Genomic DNA, 6,800 nt, shown 5'->3' with positions numbered 1-6,800 from the left:
ATCTGGGGATGCAACAGGTCTGTCACTTTGCCTTTCTGTTCTTCCTATTAATTTCTCTGCCTTTTACTGTCAGAGCTTCCTTTGCCCGCTCCCTCCTTGAACAGCATGCCAGTTGGGACCGGCATCTCATTAGACTGCAATTCCCTTTGCCTTGGTCCAGTGTACAAAGTGCCAGAACATCTCAAATTGAGCTGGGACTGTTGCCTCACAGACAGCAAGGTCACTGCAATCCAAGGAGTTCCTGAGCCTGTGTATGTATGAGGCAGCACATGTTCACACAGTGCAAAAGGCAGCTCTGCAAACTTTAGAGCTGTCTGAGTCCCTAAACACTGCATCATTACTTTGGCAGATTTGGTTTTATTATCATTATCATTGAATCATTTATTTCCTCCGCAATATCCAGAGGACAGACTCCTTCCTGCTTTCGTAGCAGGTGAGAAAAAGGTGCAGGAGAAAACCCCAAATGGTTGAAGCCTGGGATAAGGCAGGAACCTGATAAGGGTGACTGGTGATGTAAGATTTGAGTGTGTGGTAGATCACAGATATATGGTGATCTTCTTCCCTGCTGCACTCTGATGTGGCCCACTGTATGGCCAAACCAGACTGAGTTTTCCAACACCTTGTGGTGTTCTCCATGGTCTCACCTCAGCCGTTGCCAACAAGGCCAAGGGGTTTCTCTCCCTGAGATGTGGACAATCCCACCCTGGCACCCTCATGCCAGGCAACAGAGGGCTTAGGCTTCACTGTGCCCTGAGGAAAAATCTCTGGAAGCTTTTGGTCTAAAGCAAATTGGAAGAGGCCTCCTGCTGTGTTCAATCTGTTGATTAAAGCAGTAGCTGATCTTATTGTCGTTCCTAGCAGATCAGCCTGAGTTTTCCAGTGCTGTCACTGAGGCTGAGCCCATTGTTAGTTTGGCTGGTTGCAATGATCTGAATTTATCCTAAGGGTTTTTGGTTTTTTTTCTTCTTATAATTTTGAGTCTACTTGGAAAAGAACTTCTTTTTCATTTTGTGTTCATTGGGATTTCATGTGGCAGAACCTGCCAGCCTGGCAAAAAACCTTTGATCATGAGTTGCTGAAAGCTGCTGAAGCAAATCAAACTAAACCAAGCTATGTGAAATCCAAAAATGCTAAGCTGTGACCAAACCAGACCAGATTCAAAAAGACCCATCTGACCAGCCTCAACCAGAGCAAACCAGAGACCTTCTTTAACTTGACCAAACCTAATTGAATTAGTATTTGAGTTAGGGGGAATAGAAAGGCTCTTGGGCAGAAAGGCATTTTCTTTGCTGCTTCTACTGACTCCAGGAAAAGCTCTGCTCTGCTTTTCCCTGGGAAGCAGGCCTTCTGCTCAAGTGCAGAGCTCCCTAAGGTGAGACAATTGCTTGAAGAACTTGCCACAATGCCACAGCATTTCAGCAGGGATGTCTTTTCTATCCACAGTAAAAGCCAAATGAAAACAGAGAATCATCCTTACCCAGTATATACTTCCTTAGGAATCTCTGGAAAGAACATGGGAAATGGTGTCTGTTACCACAGCACTGACTATGACTTTTCTGCTGTGGTTGACACCAGACACTAACCTGGATTTTCTCCTGCCTGGAGGTGACACACAGCTGTGATCTAAAAGAAGGGATTAGGGAGCTTTGTGCCTGTGCCACATGATCACAGTCAGCAGCACCAACTCATGGCCTTGCTGCTGTCCACTCAACAAGGTGCTCAATAGCAATGCTGATCAGGAACAGTAATTGTCAAATGGAGCAGCTCCTTGGAGACCAGGTATTTGCCAGGCTGTCACTATCCCCTGAAGTCCCTTATGATTTTTCTCATAAAAACAAGGAAATAAACAAACAACCCAGAAGAAATATTTTTCTACCATCCCAACAGTTAGGATAAAATATTTGCATTTAGACCTTCTCTTCTTCCTCATACCTCAGGTCGAGCTCATTACTTTCCCCAGCTAATTAGCATGCAGCCTGCAGGTTCCACGGCATCAGCTAAATATAAACCATCCTTTTTTTTTTTTCTTTTTGTTTGAGGGCTGTTGACAGAGCTTTTTGTTCTCTTGAAAGGTATAGGATTAGCCATGTGAGGTTCATTCCTCATGTCTGTCTCCTGTCATCTCATTAGCCAGGCACACATCCAAGGCAATGCACTGGGCAAGGTGTCAGACAGGAAAATGCCCCAGCTGGACTCAAGGGAGTGAGTGCCTGGGCTCTCATTTGGCCACAGTCTAGTGCTGAGGACAGGAGCTGAGCTCCCATCACTCCTGGCTTTTCCTACCTGCCTCTTGGCTGTTACAGGCAAGTTACCTCTCCTCAATGTGCTTTGTGTTCTCCACGTTGTTTTCCTGGAACAATCCTGTTTGGGGAGAAGAGTGGCTGAGGTCTATGAATAGAAGAGTTGGAAGGGTATTGATCCCAGTCATCATCCTTTTGGTTGAACCAGCTGGTACCTGTAAAATGCTATGATTTGCTAAGAAATTATCCTCCAGCATACATGGGGCAATCATATGTGTCCTCTCCATGTCCTTTCATGCTTCTATCAACAGAGCTGGCCCCCATATCTCTCTTGTCTGCCAGTTTGTAATGTTTGTGATGTGATGACATTCCAGACTGAGGGAGAGTGAACACAGTTTCTGATGTTAATTTCTCATCATTTGGTGCCCCCTGTGTCCTTTTCATACCCATTAGGAGGACAGGGTGACATTAAGGGAGCCGCAGACCGCATTTCAAAGCCTAAGGGATCCCATCTTGGCTGAACTGTAGCTGACATTTCACCCACCCTGGGCTTTAAATTGCAGCAAAGACCCTCTGGGCATGATACACAACCATTTTATAGAGCACTGAAACAGCATTTTCCAGCTGGGATAATAAAGGAGGGGATTCTTTTTATCCAATGGCTCCTGTTGGAACACATTATGAAATCCTTTGTGAGAGGCTTTAAAAAGTGCCTTTAAAATTAATTCAAATGGAGTGAGACTTGGCAGAGTTTGAAGTGGAAGAAAAATGTGGGGGATGGAGAATCTCCAAACCAAGGGAAATAACTCTGGGAGCATGGAGAAAGCTTATCAGCAGGACTAGATCTCTTTCCTCCTCCCAAACAATGAAGCAGGTGGCAAGACTCAGATTTCCCTCCCTGAAGTTGACACACAGTTGTCCAGTTTATCACTGAGTCACAGGTTTGGTCATACATTCGCTACCGTACAATAACAAACAGCTTGGTGTGGACCCTCAGAATGTGCTTGGAGTGTTAAGATTGGTAGAGCCAGGGCTGATGTGTTAGAGGCTTTCTGGGGCTTTCTGCTGGGGAGCCTGGTGAAAGTAGGTGCTTTCTGATAAAGGCTTGCTTTCTGACTCAGATTAAAGGGTTTCTATAAGGAGTAAGGGATGATTGAAGAGAGGGATGAGTGTGAGAATCTGTGTGAAGGTCTCTTCTAACATATTGAAGTTTTCTTCAGAGAAAAGAGATACAAATTAGCCCATGGCTGAAGCACGAGAGAGCTGTAGCTTTCTTTGGCCTTGGAAGAGGAAGGGAGGAAAGCAATAGTGATCAGGGATCTCCACAGTCTGCCAGTGAAGCCTTCTGGTGCAATACAGGTCTTGTGTCATTGCTGTGATTTCCAAAAGCAGCATGATGGCACTCAAACCAAAAAGAGAAGCTAGAAATCCTGTGGCTGGATCACTAGCCTGGCTCTGGTATCTTTTCCTTACATCCAGACTCATTGCTACACTAGAACCACTAGTTTTAAAACCTTGATTCCTCTGTGCCTGCTCCAAAGTTGATCCATATGTTAACTGTGCAAGCTGGGGTTTTCAAAGCTGAAAATATGCCTTGGGCTGTTTTAATGTTTCATCTAAATTGGGTCATTCATTTCTGAAGAGAAGATTAGGGAAAAAACAAACACCACTGCTCTGACCACATTGAGCAAAATTCTGACAGATGGGTGGTTGGGAAGTGCAAGCCTACATGTTGGAGATGGGAATCAATGTTCGTAAAATTCCACTCAACCTAACTAGAGCTGCCCAGTGAAAAGTCATGCATCTTTGCAAACTCCATGGCCATCTATTTTCTGTGTAGACTGTATCTGGACTGCTCTGTCCTCAGAAGAACCTGTGTTTGCTGAGCTTGCTCTGCCTTCCTGTAGTTCCTGCAGCCCAATTTGACAGCACTTCTAGAGGCTGAATTTTTTGGTGCAGCTGTTACTCTGTTGTATCACAGTAAAGTTTTCAGTCCACAAATCATCCTACAGCACTACTGCTGAGAGCTGTTTCCCCACTTCCCCATTTTCTAGAGGAGTGTTCCCTGGGATGCAGGTGATTGTAAGGCTGGAGGAGGCTCCCCCTCCAAGTGCTGCCCTAGCTACTCCTCATGGTGAATATCAGGAAGAACTAAATGAGGGAAATGCAAAATGCAGCAGAATGATCTCATTCTGCCCACCTCAAGAGACTGTCTTTCTTTCTTCCTCCGTCACTCCACTCCTTGCTGTCAGGGAAAGGTGTCATAAGGTAAGACATTCATTGAGAGCAACTTATTTCTCCTTTCCTGGATAATGAGCCTGATTTGCGCTGTACCTTATTATAACCAGATGGATTCATGCTTCAAACATTTAAAATCTCATGTAAACCCTGAAAAATCAGACTTCAAGATCTTTGCAAATCTAGCATCCCAAATTAATGATAATTTTGAATGAATTTGGCTTTTTTTTCTGTCCCTCAGTTCATCAGGTGTGAAGATAATAAAGCCACTGGATTCAACAGGGAAGCACTTATGAATAATTCATTAATTCAATAATTCACTCAAATGCTGTCATGAGCAGAACTTGGGAAAGGCTTTGAGGAAGATCTTGACTCTGCTGAAGGCTGTGAATGCGCTGAAGCCAGAAAGGCAGAGGCAAAACTGGGGGGATTAGAGCAGTGGGAGCGAAGAAAAATGACTATCTGTCACTGTGGTCCCTCAGTATGGAAACCTTCTCCCTGGTTCCTCTGAGAGGAGAAGACATGGGGATACTTGTCTGGAGGTGCTTGTTGGTAAGACTGGAAGTGCTGAGGAACAGCCATGCCCTGATACTCGGGAATGGGATCCCCAGATGGGATAAGTGGGTCATCTCCATCACAGCATTCCATCATGCAATTTCCACCTATAAAGAAGCAACAAGCTGAAGAGAAGAGATAAATGGCTTTCCTTGTGGGAATGTGGTATTAAAAGAGGAACTCCACCAAGCCCTGGCTCTACTCTGTGTGCCAGGCTACAAGGCAGGACAATGTCAGCTGACTGTCTCCATGCTGCTGGCCTTCATGACTCCTGCTCCCTGTCCACCCTGCAGCCAGGCTTTAGACTGGGAGCAGGCAGCTTGTGCCATCAGCCCAAATGTAACTAGCCTGCAAGGGAAGGAAGAACATGTGTTAAATATTAAATAGTGCATAGCCATTAAGCACTTCTGAAGAATTTCAGCTTGGGTATACAAACTCATGTAACTGCTAATCAGTGGATGATCTCCCAAGTGGTAATTTGTGTCAACAGAGTGGATTAAATGCTTGTGCACACAGTGCAAGGCAAAACCATCCCCAGAGCTCTGCTCCTCAGATGGGCTTCCTCCTGCTGTTTCTGACCCCATATAGACAGTTTTCTCAACCCCCAAACTGTGTCTTTTCCCACAGTCCCCTTGAGATGCTAAGTTATTGGAGGGTTTTATTTCAAATATTGACACTACAAAATGGCAAGACTTTTCTGAGAGGTGGCTCACATATACAAAAAAGAAAAAAAAAAGGTGTTCTTTGGCTATAATGGGGTGGTTCTCCAGTTGCTGGGCAATTCAAAGCATCTGACATGCTTCTCATGGCACAGTGGTAGTATGAACTCCCTTTACGCCACAGAAATCCATATCTTACCAAAAAAATCAAAGTGATCTAAGAGATGGGAATAATTCCATCATCTGGAGGATTACTGGAGGCAATACACATCCCCAGGTGATCCAAGTGTCTGAAACCCTGGGCACTCCAACTTCTTCCATGGTATATCACCAGAACATCAGGACATGGTTCTGCAGGTGCCTCTTGACTGTCTTGGCTCCAGGTGGACAGCCTAGGTCAGGTCAAGCAGTGAGGTACTACTTTGGACCAGGTCAGAAATTACCTGCTTGGGATAGAAGTACACTTTGCAATAACCTGAGCAGTTTGAGCTCATATTTGATCAAGAAGTGCCACAGCAATGGTGTTTTCCACTGGAAGGCTCCAGTTTATTGAAACCCAGAGTGTGTAGCAATAAGAACTGACTTCAGTTATGGGGGAAAAAAAAAAAAAGGTGCAAGAACATTCATTTGTAAGGAAGGAAAAGTTCCTAGACTGTCAAAACCATGATGAAATATTCGGGGCTTTCAGTTTGCAGCAGCTTTCCATTCTTTAAATGTTAGTTAATTCATACATAGAAAAAGAAGAAAAAGAAGCCTTGAAAGCTGTAAAGGTTGAAGAGGCTGCATGAATAGAGGTCTGTAGCCTTGGAGTTGTTGGAGAGGCACTCTTGCCATACAATAGTATGTCAGAAGAACAATATCTCCCATCTCCTCAGAGGAGTGCCCAGGCAGGCCCTCAGCCCTGGAGTGGTGGCCAGCAGCTGGCTAAGAGCACCCTGTCCAAAAGGCCTTTGGCAGTAAAAGGACATATTGCCACTGGACAAAGGGAAAGACACTGACTCCCTCTCCCTGCTGCTTTCCCCTCTCAAGCCACAGCTGGATCCATCTCTCTGCCTCTCAGGCTCAGGGAAGGAGAGAGGGGAAGATCTGCCAGCAAGGAGGGCTGGGT

This window comes from Catharus ustulatus, chromosome 3, assembly GCF_009819885.2.
Source record: "Catharus ustulatus isolate bCatUst1 chromosome 3, bCatUst1.pri.v2, whole genome shotgun sequence".
Taxonomy (NCBI): Eukaryota; Metazoa; Chordata; class Aves; order Passeriformes; family Turdidae; genus Catharus; species Catharus ustulatus.
Note: the sequence above shows the minus strand (reverse complement) of the source record.